Genomic DNA, 22728 nt, shown 5'->3' with positions numbered 1-22728 from the left:
TAAACTTCTCTGAGGAGAGGAGGCTGAGCTTTTAACAGGCTTAATTACCAGGAAGTGCAATTTAAAGTTATTAATATGATATTATCACTTCTGGTGTAATTGTCTGCCAACTCTTTTTAAATGAAGAAAATGTATTTTTCCAAAGTTCTTATTAGACATCTCATTTTGAACCAAACCTAAAACATAAATAAAACAAACAGAACCCTGGAATGAAAAGCAGTATAAAATCTGAAAAAGGAAAAAAAAGAATACCATCAGGAGAAGCTGTCCACCTGTTCCTTGCAGAACAGACAAGAAGAGTTTCAGGATGCTGTTTTTGTGTGCACACACATTCCTGGGTGGAAGAATCCCATGCTGGGTGGTCATACCGAGCCCCAGAACCACATGGCATTAACTAGAAAACAATATCTTCGGAATTAAGGGAAATGGCCAAAACTCCCCCGAAACCAACCAACCAACCAACAAAAAACAACTTCCGGGTTCTATTACCTCCAGTGATGCACTTGGCTGTTTGTCAGCCTACTCTTGGCTCAGGAAAATACATTATTCCATCTCTACCTCATTTCACTGGGCACTATTTAGTGTTTGCAGACATGGCCAGCTCTGCAGGTTACATTTACTCCAGAAGCAAGAAGGCACTAAATTGAATTCTAATGGCTCAGATGAGTAAGTACACCCCACCAAACACCTCACTTACCACTAGCAGATGACTTAGGCACTGGGGGTCCTTCTGTTCATTAACAAATGTGGGTTAAGTGCTTATATGGGTAGCTGTGAGTTGAAACGTTAAGTATTTATCCAGACAATGGTCCCTCAAATGACACATATCTTACTTAACCTTTGAAAACAGAGGGGCAACCAGATTCTGATTCTGAGGAGGAGTTAAGGTTATCTATCACAGCCTTCCATATGCTTGCTCAAAAAATATATTGCCATGTGTGCTGGGCAGGACTATTTAACATCACGGCCAATTGTGCTTTGCAAAAGCAGCTTGAAAAGAGGCATTTAAGGGAGTTGATCTCTATGATGGTCTTATAAATATCAAGGATGACATTTCCATTAAAAATGGTCCAGATACTTTCATTGCATTTTAAGAACCTCAGAATATATAGAAAGAGAAGTGGGGTGTCACCCTGTCTGTTCCAATTGTCTACCAGTCACTGTCATATCCAAATGGCTACAAGATGTGATCTGGTTCTGTAACTGCAACTAGGATTATAGAAGTATAATACTTATTATACCAAAAACATTTTTTCTGCCTGAAAATGAATATATATACATATGTCCTTCTGCATATTAGCAAATTGCTGACTTTTAAGAGCATCGGTGCTGTGAGTTATCCTTGCTAGTAACAGTAATAAAAATAATTTACCATTTGAATAGTATTTTATGCTTCTGAAAGTACTTTGTCACTTTCTAATTTGATTCTTACACAGAGGCTATGAAATAGAACAGCGGCTACTGCCCTCCTGTTATTCTACTGAATGGCAAACTAGAGAAAAGACTGACTAAGTGGAAAAGCTATGATTTGAACTGAATCTTCTGATACTTAATGATTGTCTAGCTTTAAGCATCAAGGGCCTCTGAGTTAGTAAAAAATTGGGGATAGAAGCTTTGGTAAAACAAAAAACAAAAAACAACATATGAATTATTAAAAACTCTCCTACATATATTCTGCTCAGAGTTAGCTTAAAAAGTCACAATTTGCCATGTAGGATATATGACAAGGAAAACATCATATAGTCGATCAAAAGGGCAGAGTGAGCTATTTTGAAACTTAAAGACTTCAGCTTAGGTATTGGTCATGGAGAATAAACCACAACCAGCTGGCTGAGAATAAGAATGAATGTTTAAAAAAAAAAAATGGAGCTGGGGCAAGTTGGCCAGGGGCGTACTGCTCAGTGGTGACCTGGTGCAAAAGCCACAGAGGGTCTTGGGGTTTTGTGGGATCTTGGTAACCTTGGAACTATGCAAAAGCTGTGGCCAGAGTTAAGATTGCAGAGAGCAGAAGAGAAGAATTAGCAAGTGCTTAATATTATGAAGAGATGCAAACTGGGATCTGGGCTTGATCTCAAAAAGCACTGCTTCTCATACTTGAATGTGCACCTGAAGCACATGCATAGCTTGTAAAAATGCAATCTGTCTGGGGCGAGGCCTGAGCTTCTGTATTTTTAACAAGCTCCCAGGTCATGCCAGTGCTGCTGGTCCACATGCCATCTTGGAGTAGCAAGGTTTAAAAGAACCACACCAGAAACCCAGCTTTTTTTCCCCCCCAGCTCAGTCATCTGTACTTCTCAGTTTATAAATCAGGTCACCTTTAATGTTTGAGGAGACCTGGTCACATGTGCTGGTTCCAGAAGGCTCCAGAGCTAGGCACACCAAGAGCCAGAAGTGGGGCAGGAAGGAAGTGATCTCCACTATTTTATCCCAGCAATCATTTACCCTCTCCCTAAAGAAAATACACCTTAATATCTGCTACTCACATGCTATTACAGTTTATTGCAGAGAAAGGTAAATATAAGTTGTAGATGGAGAGGTTGTGTATCTATGAATTAAAACACCTTCCGGAAATCAAAAAATGAGAATTCAAGATAAACACGTATTTCTTGGATATAAAGGCACATTTAATATGTGGACAGTTGCCCAGAATATCTCATTTTCTTTCTTTCATTTGGGGAGACATAGAAAGACCTCGCTTGTGTTGGCAGCGCAATCCACCCACGCCTGTGCATGGGGGTGCCCCCGCCTGGACTGTACCCTCACCCACATCTACTAGTCCTACTCTTGTTGGAAGATCTTCTGAGATTTATTTTTCCAGTCATTATATACTGTTGACCCTCATTATTCCAGATTCTGTATTTGCAAATTCACCTACCCACTAAAATGTCTGTGAACCCCCAAATCAGTAACTGACAGTGCTTTCCCAGTCATTCAGGGACATGCACAGAGCAGCAAAAACTCTGAGTCGCCTGATGTGCACATTCCCAGCTGAGGTTGAACAAGGCGACATTCTCCCTTCTTGCCTCAGCTCTCATATAAAGGAGTGTCCTTTTTGGGGTCTATTTAATGCCATGTCTTTTTGCAGTTTTGTCCTTTTTTGGGTGATTTTGCTGATTAACATGGCCTGCAAGAAGTACTGAAATGCTGAATAGTATTCCTAAGCATAAGGAGACTGTGATGTGCCTCATAAAGAAAATAGGTGTGTTCAATAAACTTCATTCAGGCAGGAGTTAAAATGCCAGTGGCTGTGAGTTCAATGTTAAGGAATCAACAATATAATTAAGTAAGGTGCCTTTAAATAGAAACTCACTTAACACAAGGTTATGTACTGATGGGTTGATGAAAATGAGGTTAGAGGCTTGCAGGAACCCAGCCCTGCATTTCCCGAGGGTAGTATTTCCCCAATGAACAGTGTTCAGTATCTGCTAATTCAGAGTTCACAGTAACTGTATAGGCATAGTTAATATGGATAATGAAACTGGATTGTAGCTGTGTTTGTGACAAACAAGTGACTTATGGTTAAGCAGGTGGGCTCTAGAGCAAAGACTCTGTGAGTTCAAATTCCAGCCCTACCACTTACCACCTGGTAGAGTTTGGGTTTCAATTTCCTCTCTTGCAAAAGGACCTCATTCATAAGAATGGGGATGAGGTTTAAAGGAATTGGTGCCACACGCATGCTCATACAGAAAACACTCAAAATAATATCTGGTAGGCAGCAAGTACTCGACAATATTATTCACTGTCACTACTGCTCATTATTTTATAGGGCATGAAACCTCAGAAAGCTCTGGGAAGGTGTATAATATCATACCATAAGCAGCTGAGCCGAGACAGGAATGCAGTTCTTCTGAGTCCAACACCAAACTCACAGGGGAAGCTATCCAAAGGGGGAGTGAGAAGTGTTTGGAGCCTGTATGTATAGCTGGTCATCGCCCTAAATACAGAGTCGTGGGCTGTGTATTGAAAGGCACAATGGGATGGGGTCAATCAGCAAGAGATAGGAAAAGGGGTGCCTTTGAGTGATTGCAGCCATTTTCAGGTGTCAGATCTCAGACCCCTTGGTTTTGCAGCTTTTTATAAAATGCCTGTGGAAACATAATGTTAGGCAGGGGTGACTGCAGTTCAGCATTTCAGACATATCGTCTTTTCTCTATAGTGCTGCAGGGGTTATGCTACAAATTGAAAGATCCAGCTACATGAAAGGGAACTGACACATGGAGCCAGAAAGTCTTTTCTTGTGCGGAAAGCTCTGATCTTCAAGTTAGCCAATCTGGAAGGAGCGTATTTGACAAGAACAATTTCAAATTTTGTACTTCCAGAGACCACAAGCATAACAAGGAAATTAGGGCCATATCCGGGGAAAAATGCAAATGCGAAAGTGAGACAAGGATGCCAAAAATTGCATGTAGAATACCCCCCAAGTGCTTCCCAGGCCTACCAGTAGGACAAGTTCATGCTTGGGAGTCAGGAGTAAGCTCCTTGGGTTAGGGGTGCTCAGAAGACACACCTCTTTCGCTTCACTGCCTGCACCATGGTAAAACACGATCTCTTCACAACTTGCCACCCTACCCTAGGAAGCAGAGATGCTCCTTTGCCTTTGGAAGCAGCCTCTTAAAAATATTCATCTAGCTCTGTAAAGAGGAAAGAGGTGGAGAGCAGATGGCTTGCCTTCTGGTATTTTAAGATTTTTGGCATTGGGAAAACAGATTTCCCTAAGGATCAGAGAAGAAAGGGAGATCATTTTTAAGAAAGGAGATAGTGCAATGGAGGAAGATTATGAGTAGGTGTCTCAGGCACACAACGGGGAGTTAAAGATAAGAAGAAAAATTCATAGAAGTTTAGGAAATCGACAAGCTTAAGGAGTAGAGAAACTTATTATTACTGTCCAGTGAGCATTGTGCTGAATGCCACCAATCCCTCCACTTAGTTATTGCCCCTAACAGTCCCAGGAGGCAGTTATGATTTTCCTCATTTTATTAGAAGGGAAATCAACTCGGTGAATTTTTAAAACCTACTCAAGGACACATAGGTGGTAAATAAAGGCAGAGGAGAAATTCAAGATTGTAAAGCTTGAGCTCTTTGTAACAAAAAAAAAAACCCACAAGAACAGTAATAAAAGCTAGTATTTATGAAGTACATTATAAGTGGCACACACAGTACTACAGATTGGACATGCATTAACTAATTTAATCTTCATGGCAATCTTGAAATTTATGTACAATTGCACCCATTTCAGAGATGCAGAAACCGAGGCTTGGAGAAGTTAAGAAACTTGCCTAACCTCTCATAGCTAATGATTGTTAGAGCTCTGATACGCTACATCAGAGGGAAGCTTGCTAGGGCTAAAGAGAGATTCTTACTAACATCTGAATTGGTATTTAAGCAAAGCCTCAGAGTGTATGGGTACAGCCAGGAGTGGTGACCCCAGCTGTAGGGAATGGACACCTGACTGATAGTCTCAGAGAAGATGAACAGGCTAGCCCAAAGCAGAAGGCCGCGAGGTAAAGGAAAGCGAAGAAAGCCAGAAAGGTCAGGATGGGATAATGGGGTGAATGTGGGGAGGTGGAGAAGTGAGAAGCTGGGAAAAAGTTATCTTTTTTTTTTTTTTTTTTTTAAAGATTTTATTTATTTTTTGACAGAGAGAGAGACAGCGAGAGAGAGAACACAAGCAGGGGGAGTGGGAGAGGGAGAAGCAGACTTCCTGTGGGGCAGGGAGCCCGATGCAGGGCTCGATCCCAGGACCCTGGGATCATGACCTGAGCCGAAGGCAGACGCTTAACGACTGAGCCACCCAGGCGCCCCTGGGAAAAAGTTATCTTAGCCCGTTGAGTGGCTCAGCTCAGCAGCGCTAAGTAAGACACTTGCCATCAGCCAGAGAAAAGACAGGAGCTGAGCAGGCAGCTCCAGAAAAACTAAGAAGTTGTCTCACTGTGAAGCCAAAGTAGTGGATCTGAGGCCCAGTCAGAAAAGGATGGTATTTTTTCCAGGAAGTAAGTCTAGAAGAGAGCTAGGCTAGCCTGGAGGCTAGTGGTATATTCAGCAGGAGCCATGGCCTCGAGGACTGAGGGACTTTGAAGTCAGGGACAACAGGAGAGCCTGAAAGAGCCCATCTACAGAACGAAAACCACACTAAGCCAAGGAGCAGTGTGAGGTGTCCTTGGTCCCATGGGCATGTGCCCAGCCTGGCCCCGTGCTGGGCCAGAGGGACTAATGGCAGAAGGGGCACCTGCCTGGGAGGAAGAGAAGGTGTGAGGAAGCTCTGATCCAATGTGTAAATGCCAGCCGCAGAGACAGCCTCGCTTTTCCCAAGTAGTGACAGCCAAAATCCAGTCCTTGCTGCCCTCCCAAAGCAAGATGCTTTCACTTCATTATTTTACCCAGAATGGTCTGCTTGCAAGTGTCAAAGCCTGAGTCAGAATTATCTCTGTGCCCAACAATTTATCCCTTCATGCACCTATTTTAATATATTTTCCTAACTAAGTCAGTCCAGTCCCTCTGCAGGATACCACACCCGGACAAATGTTCAGAATCTCACTTTTCTCTGACTCTCTGCTCTTGGGTATAGGAGTATCTTCTGACGGAGCCAGGCAACTCCAAGTAAGATTTATTTTAAGAGAAAATTGCCCACCTTTTAGAGTAAATAAAGCTGAGAGCAGAGCTGAGAGACTTCATTTCCACTTCCTAGTATAGCGACTGAAGAGTGAGCTTCCTTCGGCTTCAATTGCTTCTCTCAGAAAGTTTTTATTTAGCTTACTAGAAGAAAGCACAGTTTCCAGACCAAAGAGGAAGAAAATAAGACAAGGCAAGGCAAGTAAGTAAAAGACATTTCAGCTCTGGCTTTTTTTTTTTTTTTAAATAATCTCTCTCTCTCTCTCTCTCTCTCTCTCTCTTTCAGTTTTCAATAATCAATCTTACTATATAATATGAAGCATCACTACAATAGATAAAGGCGTGGTATACATATGACAAGAGAAGAGCGGTGGAGAGAAATGAACTGAAATATGCATTCAAAGCTATTGCTGTAAATAATATATCTTATAAAAAATGTCCACAGGGGAGCTGGTATATAAATAGAACCACAGTGTGAAATAAGAATTGTGCCTTATTTTCTGTAGGAGCAGCTGTTTCTATGCCAGTAAGCAAAGACGCTAACAAAAGAAGACACTAAGTAACGTCCCTTAGATGTCTGTCCTTCCCGTGGCATATACGTACGTTATATACGGGGCGATGGCAGTGTGCTCACTTTACCCACCTACAGACTTGATTTGTTTTTAAGGATTAAAGGACAGTGTCCTACATGGAGCTGTCACACATCAGTCAACGTGGGTTGATATGAACCACAGTGAGTGACGCCCAAGTGGGTTTAACCTGAAGGGAAAATGAAGATACCGTACTCCCAAGAACTTTAAATAATGGCATATAAATTATTTATTTCCCAGGATGTAATTCAAATAACCAACAGGACAGAAAAAATAAAAGAATAAAAGGTTGTGCATTGTATTTTGTGCAGTATAGGTGTCTCAACCTAATGAGTCTCCTGGATCCTCGTTTGCTTCTGAATATCACCAGGGGTGATTATAGCTTGCAAAAGTAGACCAGCAAAAGGCATGCTTTCCTAGGTCTTGGGCTGTAATTAAAGCCACAAGCCATCAGATAGCAAAGAGGCCAGCTGCAGCCCTTCAAACCTTTAGTACCCTGACATTAAAAATAGATTACAGCACAAAATATGTACCAAAAATAATCCCAATAAAAAAATTTGCACATTTGATTACTATAATTGATTTTTTTCTTCTAGATATGAATAAATGACCCAGGCTAAATGCCAGTTCCTTGCAAAGAATTTCATTTAAGCTTCACTGAATTGAAAAGGCTCAACCAGACTCAACATTTCCAACTTCCTAGCAAGTAGCAGAAAATCTACCTGACAGTTGCTATGGAAACACGAACAGGAAGAGTGAACCACCAGCCTATAAATCCACAGAGAAACCTTTCTTAATTGGAAGGCCTTTAACCCACACATTTTTCTCATAGCTGCAGAGCTTATTTCTAAAGAGATTATTAAATTCCTCAATTGACTTATGAAGGATGCTTCCCACTATATTACTGTGCTTTGGGTTCCTCGTTCCTTTATATCTGTTTCCAAAATTACAAAGCAGACCAGGGATAATAAAAGTTAACACAGATGTTTCAATGAAAAATCCATATGATGTTCCGAAAATAACTTTTGCAGCAATGCTGAACAAAAAGGATTCCAATACAAGAACCAAGATGGTGTAGACGTGTTTGTCTCAAAGCTATATCTAAGTTACCAAACTTTTTCACCACCCTCTGAAATTCAAAATATTAATATGAGTAGGAAATCCTGACAGCATTTTCCAATGTGTAAGAACAGTGACCAGATCAGAAGAAAATGAATAAATGAGGTGGTGGGATATGTTAATTTTATGCTCACTCTTGATTTTTTAAAATGCTCTTTACAATTGAAAGTAAATACTAACCAGTATGTGACTGACTAGATAAAAAGCAAATAAACACAACCCACTGTCTTCATGAACCTCAACAGAATCAGGGTAGTGTTGGTTGGCTAATTTAAGCCTGACTAAATTCCATAATACAATCTACATGAAGAGCAGGAGTTATGACAGAGAAGATAGAATATATACACATGCCCCTATTCAGAAGCAACCTTCTCTCTCTCCTTCCTTCCAGCTATGTTAAAGAAATGTTTCTCCAGGGCGCCTGGGTGGCTCAGTTGGTTAAGCGACTGCCTTCGGCTCAGGTCATGATCCTGGAGTCCCTGGATCGAGTCCCGCATCGGGCTCCCTGCTCGGCAGGGAGTCTGCTTCTCCCTCTGACCCTCCCCCCTCTCATGTGCTTGCTCTCTCTCATTCTCTCTCTCTCAAATAAATTAAAAAAAAAAAAAAAAGAAATGTTTCTCCTCCCAGCCTGAGCTAATGTTCTGCTTGGATTTATTTCCCACCCTCTTCAGCTCCCTTTGGCACCTTTTTATAGGAATCAGGCCTACAAATCAACAAAGCCCCCCAAACCCATGTTCCACTCTGTACTGCTAACTCTCTCTGCTTTCCTTTCAGCCTTGTATTTGAATGCATTTTATTTTCCTCACTGCCTCTAGGTCCTTACTTTCTGTTCTCTCTTTAGCTCCCTGCAAAATGGCACCCATTCCTTGTCACCATACTTGGTTGTTATGATCCCTGACTTCTCTTCTGGCACGGTGGACCACTCATGTCTTCTTTATGTGAATTTTTCCCTTGTTTCCATTATACAGCACTCTCTTTGCTTTTCTTCCATCTTTTTAGTTGTTCACTCTCTGCCTACTTTGTGATATTCCTCAGGATATTTCATAAGCCCTCTTCTTCCAGTTTCTATCTCCACTGGACAACTTCAAACCCTCCCATGGCTTCAATTACTATCAATGCAGTAATGACTCACAAATATTTATTTCAACCTTGATATAAAAAGGGGGATAAAAATATCTACCACATCAGGCTATTGAGAGCACTGAAGACAACATTTAAAACTTGTCTGACACATTTTTAGCAGTGGAAACATTAGCTATTATTAGTATGTATTTGAGACACCGTAAAAACAACATGTACAAAGCTGAACTCTCTTCTCAAAGTGTTTCTTTCCATACATTCATTCTCAGTAGATCTCATACTTGTCCTTTCAGCCCATTTTCATCACCAACTCCTTCAAGAACCATTCCCACCATCCTTCTTGAGTCAGGGGCCCCTCTTCATCTATCAAATCATGCTGTATTATAAATGGCTGTATCCTACTGCACTGTAATTGCCTATTTGCTTGGATCTATTCATTTGAGGGGGCAAAACTCTATAGTTTTATTCACTGTTTTATCCCCAACCAATATGTATTGAGCCATGAGTGAATGAAACTGGATTAGTAATAAAATAAACCATTAACTAGAAATCCTTAACTTATTCCTTTATGGTTGTCCAGTGAGGTCTTTGGCGATTTCTTCAGTTTTATCTATCCAAACCTCCTTTACTGAAAATCTAGTTGTTGCCAATTAACCTTATAGAAGTGTCCAATATTCTTTTGGTTTCAAAATTACATTGGATGACAAGAAATCTTCAAGTAATATGGGGGGGGCAGGGAGTTACAAAGTATGAGTGAAAAAAAAACTGCTGAAAAGTTAAGAATATGATGTAATCAAACATATGCTCATCTACAAAGGTAGTATTTTCCCAGCATTCAGACTGAAATGGCTCCTGAAAAACTCACCTCATGTCTATTTTGACCATTAACTACCTGTAGAAAATAATCTTCTTTGAAATCACTTGTTTAATGATGTGGACAAAGACTTTCTCTGGCTAATGTGCTCAAGAAATATTCCCAAACCACATGCTTTGAGCACTCTCACACTGCCTACTTTGGGGAGCTGCCAGAGATTTAGGGTTTTCATTCAATGTATCCAGGTAACAACTGAGGGAAAATAAGTAGGGGACAGGGGATTATGTAGATTCCATCTAGCAGTTTGCTACAGAAACAAAAATACTTGCAATCAGTATGTATACACAATTATCTCATAAACAATGAGTGTGGCCAAAGCACAGTGTCTGGAAGCACTTCTGATTTACATGGATGACCACACATTTACACACGCACTCACACATTCATGAGGCTGTCACTTTGTGGCTTACTTTCTCAACCAAAGAAATCTCTTGGTGTTCTGTTTCACATTCTTCCAACTTGCAAAATGGTGGAACACTTGCAACAAACACAGTACGGGTTACTCTGATCTTCTTAACCAATATAGAAGCCATTGAGATTTCCATGACTGTCCACTTGGGGAGGGTATACACAACAGTGGAGCTTTGATGCATAAAATATGGGATTCTGAATCCAGCTATGTCTCTTGCTGGGCCTGTGACTTTGGGAAAACTTCCTGAACTTCAGCTGCCTCTATTGTGAAGAAGAGAAAATAGTACCAGCCTTAGAGGATTGTTGACAAAGGTATAAGAGATTATACAGATAAGATTGTTTAGGTTAATAAATGTTCCTGGGGTGGTTCAGTCAGTTAAGTATCTACCTCTTGATTTCAACTCAGGTCATGATCTCAGGGTCATAAGATCAAGCTGAGCATGGAGCCTGTTTAAAATTCTCTTGGGGTGTCTGGGTGGCTCAGTTGGTTAAGCATCTGCCTTCGGCTTGGGTCATGATCCCAGGGTCCTGTGATCGAACCCCTCGTCAGGCTCCCTGCTCAGTGAGAAGTCTGCTTCTCACTCTCCTCCCCGCTCATGCTCTCTCTCATCTCTCTGTCTATCTTTCTCAAATAAATAAGATCTTTATTAAAAAAAAAAATTCTCTTCCTTTCCCTCTGCCCCTCCCCCACTCATGCTCACTCTCTTGCTCTCTCTCTCTCAAAAGAAAAAAATGCTCAGTAAAATGCAGTTAAAGAAGAGATGAGCCATGTAGCTCCAATCTACCTGAGGTCAGCTCAAGTGAATACTGCTGCTAAACCTTGCCACTGGATCAAATAGATGTGTGAATGAATTAGCTCATGTATTGTTTTCCACCTGGAACATCACTTAGGATGTGAACATTAGTAACCGTAGCTATCTCTTTAGCTCTGACCCTTGTTGGAACACGTAATTTAAAAAAAAAAAAAAATCTTTTGTAGCAGGTTTTCAGCCTGCTCTTTAAAACTTATAAATGGAAAATTTAACTTGTTCATTGAAATACATAAAATGCTGAAATAATGTTAGTGATCTATCTGTATTGTATAGATCAATTATATATTTATATGAAATAAAAAGTAATTCTTCCTTATAGACAGTGAAGTCCAATATCTTTTTGATTTTGCTTTTCTTTAAAAATAATTTTTAAAAAATTGCCAAAAACATACATCCAAACAAGAGCGAATTTGGAAGTTTGGCTCACTCATTTGATTCACAACTTCATTCTACCTGTTTCTACCGTATGATATCAGGGTACATATTTTCACATCAGGTAACTAATTTAATCTTCATAATAACATTGAAATATATGTGGGTTTTTGAATATTATTGCCATTTTTACATATGAGAAGGCTAAAACTCAGAGAAGTAATTTCCACAATTACACCAAGAATTAGGTAGAATCAAGATTCACACCCAGCTGTCTGATAATAAAGACTATTGTTTTTCCTTAACATAACTTTGTCTCCTGATATAATGACACTTCACCTTCTGTGTATTACAGTAATTTTATAATCCTAGTGTTCTCTATTCTCCACCTTTCCCCTCTCTTTCTCCCTTCATGTGTATCTTTTAGCACATGTGTATTTATCCTGCCTGAAGCTCCTCCTTTTTCTACCCAGTGTTAGGAACTTTATTAGCATAGCAATTTATCTGGAAAGACTTCTGAGAGGTGCCATTGCTGGTTTCCTTTTCTAGTGAAGGGGAGATCCTTCTATAGCACAGTAGTGTCCTCACTCCAGGACTGCCCTTCACAGTCTAAATCTGAAATGTAAGTGTAGGAATGTATGTGTTTTGTTCCCCCTTTCTTTTTCAATTTGTTTATTCTGAATAAAGGTAGATAAATAAAATCATGGACTAGGAGACTCCAAAATTTTAGGAATGTGAATTTTATAAAAAATCCAAATTCTAGTTTATAAGCTTCAATATCCAATATTTCACAAGTAGAATTTTCTCCTAGTAGTAAGTATGATTTATATATATATGCGCAATGCTGTTGAAACTATTTTATAATAGTTGATTATATAGCTAATTTGAGGGAACAAGTTAAAAGTACTAAAAAGTACCACAATAAACAGGTTGGAAAATAACTTTTTGAGTAGAAGAGGAATCATATGGCATACTTATTGGCTTCAGTCAAGAAAATAATCCTTTTCCATGATATATCCAAATAGAAACACAACTCTCCTTTTTTATTAAACCTCTCTGTGCCATAATTTTCTTTGTGGCTGATGCTTTTCAAAACAAACAAAGAAAAACAAAAAAAACTCCACCAATTTCTATTTCTCTAACTCATTTCTCAAAGAGGATCTAATGAAAACAACAGCAGATAGGCCAGTAGCACCACCTTTTCTTGCAGTTAAAAATTACTGGGGAGGGGCGCCTGGGTGGCTCAGTCGTTAAGCGTCTGCCTTCGGCTCAGGTCATGATCCCAGGGTCCTGGGATCAAGCCCCGCATCAGGCTCCCCACTCTGCGGGAAGCCTGCTTCTCCCTCTCCCCTCCCCCCGCTTGTGTTCCCTCTCTCACTCTGTCTCTCTCTGTCAAATAAATAAATAAAATCTTTAAAAAAAAAAAAAAATTACTGGGGAAGGCAACTTTTACCTGGATCTCTCTTTCCCACAAAGGAGGCAAAGTCAAGAGCAAGGAATGAGACACAAGTAAGGCTATGTATTGTTACCTGTAGAACTTAACAAAAGAGATTCTTACTTGCTTTAGGCAACCTGGGGATCTACAGTAACTCTCAGAGCTCTGCCCTCCCCAGTAGTGTTTACATTGCTTCAAAATGTTAAATTCAGTCTCCTTCAGTTGAGGGATTGGATAAGGAACTAATATCTTTTGAGAATCACAGCATCCCAAGGAAAAGGGCCATTTTTTAAAGAGGAGGAAAATGAAGCTTACAGAAGGAGCAACTTACCCACAGTCAGAGATGTGATCTAGGTTAGAACGGCAATTCAGAGTCAGATCTTCACACTGTGTTATTATACTTCTGTTACCTCACACATATAATTCATTCTTTTAGATAAAAAATGAATTCATGTTTTAAAATATCTTTAGGTTCTGATTTTCAGTAATTGCAGAGTTGCTTGTGTTGGACTAGTTTTCCTGCTGATAAAAATTATATTTAAAAAGGTGTTTGAAGAACTAGAAAGTGACCAAAATCAGGTAGAAACTGGAGGGGCCTCAATTTTTGACAGAAGGAAACCACAATGGGTAAGACCTAGATGCAATAACTTTTGCCCTGAAGGGAACTCCCACTCGCCCCACCCCCCAGCCAGGGATGAATAAGATCAAGACGAAGTTTGATTAGCCTGATGTGCAAGAGGATGAAGTCTGGGGATGCAAAGTAGCTGAGAATTCCAAAAAGAGGTGAGGGAATTCCAAAATGAATGGTGCCACAGAGGGAGAAGCCCCCAAACTGGCATACAGACTCTCTTTAAATACTTCAAACCCTGAAGAGTGTATGTGCAAGGCAAGTCACCAGGGGAGCTCAGGAGGAAAATGGCAGTTAAAGCCTGAAAGAGCTGACAGGGATCTCAGCAGCTGCACACCACATAAAAGACTGAATTAAGAATTCAGGTCTCATTAAGTTAGAGGGGCTTGGCAAATATTTTGAAATCCCAAAAGGGCTTTGGGATTTATGGGTAGATGTACTACCCAAGGACTACAGCATTTACACTAGGATTAAGACAAAAGTAAAAGATTTACCTTAACAATATTAAAAAAAAAAAATCAAGCTTCTATCAGTCCAAGTTGATTTGTAGCAACTTAATTGCCTACTAGAATAAAAGTTTTCAGATTCCTCAGAGAAAGATAATAGAATCCAGAGTCTCAACAGGATATAATCCATAATTTATTTATTTATTTATTTATTTATTTTTATTTATTTTTTTAAAGATTTTATTTATTTATTTGAGAGAGAGAGAATGAGAGACAGCATGAGAGGGAGGAGGGTCAGAGGGAGAAGCAGACTCCCTGCTGAGCAGGGAGCCCGATGCGGGACTCGATCCCGGGACTCCAGGATCATGACCTGAGCCGAAGGCAGTCGCTTAACCAACTGAGACACCCAGGCGCCCTATAATCCATAATTTATTTAAAAAGGAGATATAAAGAGAAAAATCAGTTTGTAAAAGTAGACTTACAGCAGAACCACATGTAACCATTAGAAGGCAGGGATTTTTTTTTTTAAATTGTGATAAATAATCTCATAACAAGAGTATAAAGGAAGAGAGGGGTATAAATGGAATTACACTGTTGTAAAATTTTTACATTAATCACTAAGTGGTATAATATTAATATCTATATCTAGATATTATATTCTCAAATGCTATATTAAATATTATATAATGTAGTTTGGATAAAAAAATTAGTAAAGGAATTGGAATGAATTACTAAAAGATATTTGATAAATCAAAATAAAGAGAAAAATTAAGGGGAAAAAGGAACATAAATCAGAGAGGACAGTGAGAAAATAATAAGATGGTAGATTTAAACCCCATAGTTTTAATAATTACATTAAATGTAAACAGACTAAAGTATTCTTTTACTTGTAATGAGATTTTCCTCCAAATATTTCAAAGAATTTTTGCAATAATTATCACATGTTGATATTTTAGTAACAACGTTACTGATAGTAAATATCTACTTATCAAATCTATGAATGACTGGAAACTGAGTTTACCAATTTGATTTGCTGATAGAATCACTGTAAAGAGATACCAACTAACCCCCTATAATCATCCTGGATCAGAAAAATAGGCTAACCCTAACAAGATGAAATAAGTTACAGAATAGGGGAGACCCAGATTAATAGTTGTTCATATGAAAAAAACAAAAGGTCAATCTATTCTAGAAGTGCATCAGATAATAATAGTAAATGCCAATGTAGGCACAGTAATAGAACCAGGTGAGGAAGTCAAGGTCAATGCATATATCAGTCTTCTGGGCATCACATGAATACATCAGATGTGCAGTATTGCATTCGATTCTGGGTTGTCTGAAGTGGCATACTGCCAATGAGAATGCATTAAGAGGAGGATGAATAGGGTGGTGAAGTCTCAGATATCATATATACATCAAGGATAAACCTGTACAACAAGAGAACAATTAAGCTGGAGAAGAAGGGCCTCGGGGAGATATTTGAAGGATCATCATGAGGAAAATGCATTTGTTTTATATGTAGTTCCAAATGGCTCCTGCATCCTCTCTGTTTCCATAATGTCACATATACATAGAGTGATATGTGGTGTCATAATGTGTGGCACACCATGTAGGAGGAAAGATTTTGTTTAGGCATCACTTAATGAGATATGCAGCTTATTTGATCTGTCCTCTATGGGTACCAAAATCTTGACTGTTAAATAACTATCACTCTTTTATGCTGACCTTTTACATTGCTATTAGTAAATTAGTGTTGTGAAATATTTAATACATATTTTTCAAGATAATGGATGCAATCTCTATATATCATGTGTGTATGTGTGTGAAATATATGCAAATGTATCCCACTGTGTCTCCACTAGTCAATGGACTCAATCATTTGGTAGGTGTGACTATGACAATCGTCTGTGGCCCTGTTCTCTCCAGAGTTTATTCTCCCCTCAGTTGGGATTCTACTTCAGTTCATCTTTTTTTTTGAGGATAGAATTAATATGGTTGCTCTCTCCATTCAGGGCTCATCTGCAAAGTCCAGAGAATCTCTGTCTTCATATAATTGTTCAAACTTCCAACATATAGAATATGTATTTATTTGGTTCTAGATACTGTTTTTATACTTTGTGTTTGCTTAGGTAATAGCAGAATTCAAGCAAATGACAGTTCCTTTTCATGAAGCTCCCATGGGAAAGAGCTTCTGTCTTGCAGTGTGGCATGGTGGCTGAGTCCAAACTCAAGAACCAAACTGTCACTGTGGACATCCCAACCCTCCTGCGTGCTAGCTGTGGGACCTTAGGCATGTTACTTAGCTTCTTTGTGTCCCAATACCAACCTCACTGTGTTATGTTAATATTAAATGATTTAATAATGTAAATTTCTTAGAATAGTGCCTAGGATATAATAAACACTATTATTATTTGTAATTCTCTGTGACACATCTGGAATGCCATCTGGTAGAAGTTTCTACATAATGTCCTAGTCATCACTCAGTGTGCTACTGGAAGTAATATATTTAGGCAACCCCTTGGTCTTAAAGCACAGACCACTTTTTTTTTTTTAAAGATTTTATCTATTTATCTGACACACTGAGAGAGAGAGCGCACACATAAGCAGGGGGAGCAGCAGAGGGAGAGGGAGAAGCAGACTGCTGAGCAGGGAGCCCGATGTGGGGCTCATGACCAGAGCCGAAGGCAGGTGCTTAACTGACTGAGCCACCCAGGCACCCCAGACATTCACTTTTTAATCATATAAAGCTTGGTAAATATGAGTGTTATAATTGCTCATCTTCAGGTCTGTTTTCTCTACTAACTTTAGAGCTTCTTGAAGTCAGGGGCAAGGTCTTATATTAACTAGAATAAAACTAACACATGGTCAAAATATCTTCTGGGTAAATACTTTTTGAAGTTAGAGGAAGACACCCTCATTTAATTTAAGGAAGAAGTAAAGTAACAATATGGGCTTCCATTTTTTTAATTGTATAAAAGCCTAGAATCCATATATTAAGAATATTACAAAGAGATTCCAACACTGAATCAGAAATTTAAAAATTACTCCCTTTCATTCCTAAGATTCTATTATTTTCTATTTCTTGAATATACATTTATTGAGCATTTATCATTAATCAAGCACTGTATTAAGATGTAGAGAAATAGCTAATAATCACAAGGAACTTTCTAGACTGAAGATAAACAAATGAAGAATTACAATACATAGTTTCATCTTTAATAGAGGTAATTAGAGTATGTCCTACAGGATCAGTTGAGATGGGAGGTCACCTGAAGAAGTAAGTATTGAGCTAAGTCATGAATGATGAGGGGCAGCCTGGTGGAATGGCCAGGTTGGAGAAGGTCTGGTAGTCAGGAGGGTTAGAAAATTCACTCTAATAATGTATTCAGTGATGGGAGCTATGGCTATAACCCCATTTCCCAAAAGGAAGAATAAGATATGGAAAAGTAAAGGGAATGTCTTATTTTAAGGTTATTAATGACAGAATCAGGGACAATGTCCAAACTTTTCAAGTTCCATCTCCATTCTAAATAGTTGTGTCTTTCCATAAGCACATGATAATTGGAGAGCTAATTTTGCACCCTTTTGAAGAGTTGACTCTTTTGTATTGATTAGTTCTTATAATATCAAATAGTAACATATATTATAATTAATGTTCTTAATAAAAAAACACTAAATTGAGTAATCTTTTCAGGCAAACATTTTAAAATTCTCCATCTAACATTCATTCCCATCTTAGAATTTGATCATTTTCCCAATGGTCAGTATTTTGAATGCCCAGACATCTGAATACAGCCTTTCTTTTTATTCCTTCTTTTGGTCTAAGTGGATATTAATCTTAGGATTCATAAGGACTCCACTCTAGGCCTATATACAAATATACTACATGTTATAGGTGATTTGAAATTGTCAAGGTTAATTTGACTATACATAATTTTTACTTTATAAGCTAACATTAGAATGAAATCTTCACATAAGATATTGTTTTTCTGCTATTCTATTGTTTCAAATATTAGCTATTCCAACTATAATCACCAAGCTTATTCAATACTCTAGTTCTATTTCTATTATTAAGTTGATTAGTTTCATTTCATATCAAAATAGATAGAAAAATTCACGTGGTCATAGTGCTTATCCTTAATGCCTCCCCCCTCCCCCGCCTTTGCCCAAGTATGCTTTCTTGCAAATACGTCGGAAAGAACCCCTTGCATAGGCCACTTGCTCAGTATTGGCACACCCAGGAGGCCACTATTGGTAGGGATAGCAGTTAAGTTCATCTTTCTTAGCCATAACAAATACCCAAGTACCACCACAAATAGGGTAATAAGACAAACTCAGAGAGAAGCACTATCTAAAGAGGATAAACAGCAGACATTGCAAAACAAAAAAGAATGATTCCTGTACCCCTTTACACATCTGTATGTGGAGCAACATCTTCCTCTCATACACAGAAGAGTCTATTTTCTCCTGCACCATTTCTTTTCCTCAAGAGATGTCAGTTTTACTCCCTTCCTTGGAATCATATTCTGTAAGATCAGGACCATCTGGGGATTTCAAGAGCAGTTTGGCAGAAACTATGAACTTGCTCATTCAATACACAATGTGATGGCTTCTAGTACACAAAGACTGACAAGCTAAAAACTCTATTTCTAACGCTCTCTTAAGGGTAGGGTACCCACGTGTGTTTTAGGTTCTGCCAATCAGATTTCCTCTTGGAGTCCTGGATTTGAAGGAGTCAAATGAGGACAGAGGCAGGACTTGGGACATGCATTGAGAATGGACTGAGGCAGGGACAGTGTGGTCTTGGACCCAGAAGTTTTTCTGATTTTTTTTTTTTTTTATTCTACAGCTTTCTGATTGAGGTGGAAGCAGTAGCACTTTGGTGACCCACTTCTGCAGTATGGATTTAGGAGTCATTCCTGGAAACTCAGCTTAGAGTTTGTTTCTTCATCCTCTGAACTAGTTTTAAGTCATCTAATACCATTTCTGCTCAAACTTCATCAGATAATAAATTTCTTTCAGCTTAAACGCTCTGAAATGGACTCTTTCCTTAGACATTGAACCCTTCCTAATATGTTCTGAGAGGGACATTAATGCAGATCCCCAAACTGAGAATTCCTGAAGGGGCAGGGTTCTGAAAAAAAATCTCTGTTCTTTGGTTTTATTTTAGCCCATGTTTCTTCTGCTTTTTTGAGTCCTGGACGCTTTCATTTAGGTCTGAATTCCCATGTGGCCGGGTAGCTCCTAGGGTTAGTGAAGAGTTACATGTTGCTGCAAGACCCAGTGTTTTCAACAGTTTCCATCCTTGTCAGGTACAGTGAAATATCTCACTAAAATCTCTTGTCACCAGCTTTGCAGTTTTTTGGGGGTAGAGTGGGGATCTCTTGCCTTCAAGGCTGGCACTGGAAAAGACAAAATCTGGTCTTTTAACCAAGACCCCACCTTAGCAAGTTCACTGGTGCTTAATATTCTGCAAGGTTTCCTACTCACATACCCAGTTCAGATGTACCACACATTAGCAGGTGAACATACTTTTAAAAATGATTGAAGGTTTGATATATTATTTTAAAAATCTTTCCATAGCTTTCCTTTACGATTTACCTCATTATTCTTTCCGTTGGGCAGTTATTCCTAAATACCCTTGATGCAATTTTGTGTTCATTCTTTCTTATCTAGAACTCATTAGTATAACCTAAGGTGATTTGGGTTGTGTATAAGTCATTTAAATTTGCATAATGAGCCCCAGTGCCTCTCCGGTATGAACTAAGAACTAAGGAAAAATTTGACGGCTTCAGGAGAGCCATAAAATTGGCTCTTTTGGGGGGCAATCCCTTTATAATATTTTAATCAGGGTTTGAAGACAATATATCCAAAGTGTCAGGAGAGACCAAGTCAATGACCCTTAATTGTTATTGCACAAAAGTTAACTCCAGGAGGGAGAAGATGTCACCTTTGTAGTGAAAACAGGTCTTCCTTTTACACAGGATCTTTGAGAAGCCAATAAACTACATTACATACAGAACTGTAAAGGGGAGCTATTTCTAGGGCAATCTCTGTTAAGAAAACAAAGCTGATACAAAACAGAAGACATAAGCCCAAAGAAGAGGATATCCCTGATCAGGTAAATTTCAGGAATTTAGGGCTTTGAGGGAACAGCTGTACTAATATATGCTTTGTTCTTTTTTCCACAGCTAACATATCATGACATAGTGCTCTGTATAAAATATATTCATTACCCTATTTGACCTTCACACAATCCTAGAGAGTTGATGTTGTTATTGCCATCATCTTACTGATCATGAAATCGTGGCTCAGACATATTTCATAATTTCTCTAATGTAATACAACCCAGTAGAACTGGGCTTATGATGTAAGTACTCTAATTCCAGTTGTCTGACTACCCTGTCATACACTATACTTAAGTCCTCCTATCTAGGGTGCTCAGAGAACTCTATATGGATAATCTGGATCACTAAGAATATATTCATCAGACATTAGACCAGCACACCAACATAACAATATGGCAAACTGAGTCAGAAAGTGATGATAGCAAAACAACTGCACAAGAATATACCACAGGTGGGCCATTCCATGAAAGGCAATGGCATGCATATGTGGTCTAGATAAAGATTCTCTATTCATAAATGAATCAGCCACTCCTTGGGAGATGCTGAAAAACTCTTTTAGAGCTAATAACTATTTGTTACTTATTTTTCTTTCTTTTGATTATATTTCTCTCTAATATATCACGGTTGCACTGCTTTATCATTTTTTAAGATTTATTTAATTTATTTGAGAAAGAGAGAGAGAGAATGCAAGTCAGGGGAGGGCCAGAGTGAGGAGAGAGAAGCAGACTCCTTGCTGAGCATGGAGCCTGAGACACACGGGGCTCCATCCCATGACCCTGAGATCATGACCCTGAACCAAAACCAAGAGTGCAACACTCAACCGACTAAACCACTCAGGCGTCCCCGTCACATTGCTTTAAAATGAAGTCTGCTAAAACTAGTGAGGGTATATTTCTAAGCTTCTGACTGTGAGTTTCAGTTAAAAGGAATCTACAAGACTCACACCAGAGGTAATCTGGAAGTTAATGCCACAGATATATCTGCACCAAATGTTACATTAAAAGGTTGTTGTGCATCACGATTCTCTGATATTCTCTGGGATAGAGCATGATGCAGTTCAAAGAGTGCAATTTTTACAACTAGGCAATCCTGTGTTAAATGTTTGCTTCATCATATGCTAGCTTTGTGAACGGTAAATCACTAAGAGTCTCTGAACTTCATCTTCCTCAACTTTAAAATATTGAGAAAAAAATATTACCAGGGAGTTTGATAAAAGGATTAGAGATAACCTGTTAAGATCTATTTGCATGCTAGTAAAGGGGCAACGCTCTACCTGCACGACCTGGTCTGCACCCAGGCGAGACCCGGATTCTTATCTCATACAAAGGAAGGAAGGAAGGCACCTTGATAATGACAGAGATCGCATTTTTTTCCCCAGCCAGGAGAGTAGTGTCAGAGTAGATTAAATTTGGTGGATGGGGAAAAAAAAAAGGAAAGAAAAGAAGAAAAGGAGTATCACTTGTTTACCAACTTGTGTATTATAGAATAACTTTTATAATCATAACAGTACTGCTGTATGGTATGTATGATTTTAAAAAGGCATAGGCTACTTCAAAAATTCTTCACAATTGAGAATTCATTCTCATTTAGTATTGAAAGGTATAATGCTCTCCCCGTGCCCCCCCAACACACACAGAAAAGCAACGTATAAAGGGTTTATTAAAAAAGAGTAAGAGGGAGGGAGAAGATAACATACAGATAAGGTACTGAATCATAAATAGTTTGGATAAGCTTTCAGTCAATAGGAATGAAGCCTTCACCTCTTAGATATTGAGGCAAGGAGAGTAGCAGGAAAGAAGAAAGATGTAACAATGGAAAACCCTACTATATGCCCAGTAGTCTGCTATGTGTTAAGAGACATCAATATTTTGACCTCCACTTTTGTAGATGTGGAGAGCCTCATAGGATTTTAAAAATTTGTCTATGTTCATACAGCTCGTAGGCAGCAAAGATGAGATTTTTGACAGCACCTTTTTCTACTATTGTTCTTTCTGCCATACCTGGTTGTCTCTTTAAAGTGTCTAGTGCTCCCTGGGGGGAAACAATTTTGCGGCGAGTCTGAGATGCTTCAAATGAGCTTATTGAAATTTTATGTCATCTGCCTTTTAGCTGGGAAACTCTAATTTTAAATAGGCTGCAGGAATTTTTTGAAACTTATAAATTTTTTAGCCATGCGACTAAATATTTAGGGAGAAGAAATACGAGTGATTGGAACTAGGGATCA

General features: G+C 38.9%; 1 long non-coding RNA gene across 1 annotated transcript; it reads left to right on the top strand.

The window, feature by feature from the left end:
* Positions 1-6529: 6529 nt before the first annotated feature.
* On the top strand, positions 6530-19407 carry LOC144382097 (uncharacterized). The gene is made up of 2 exons (XR_013448501.1): positions 6530-6811; positions 19226-19407. It is a non-coding gene; the product is annotated as an uncharacterized LOC144382097 (long non-coding RNA).
* The last annotated feature ends 3321 nt before the right edge of the window (positions 19408-22728 follow it).

This window comes from Halichoerus grypus, chromosome 6 (assembly GCF_964656455.1).
Source record: "Halichoerus grypus chromosome 6, mHalGry1.hap1.1, whole genome shotgun sequence".
Taxonomy (NCBI): Eukaryota; Metazoa; Chordata; class Mammalia; order Carnivora; family Phocidae; genus Halichoerus; species Halichoerus grypus.
The sequence above is the reverse complement of the archived record's forward strand: the minus strand, read 5'-3'. Positions and strand labels throughout refer to the sequence as shown.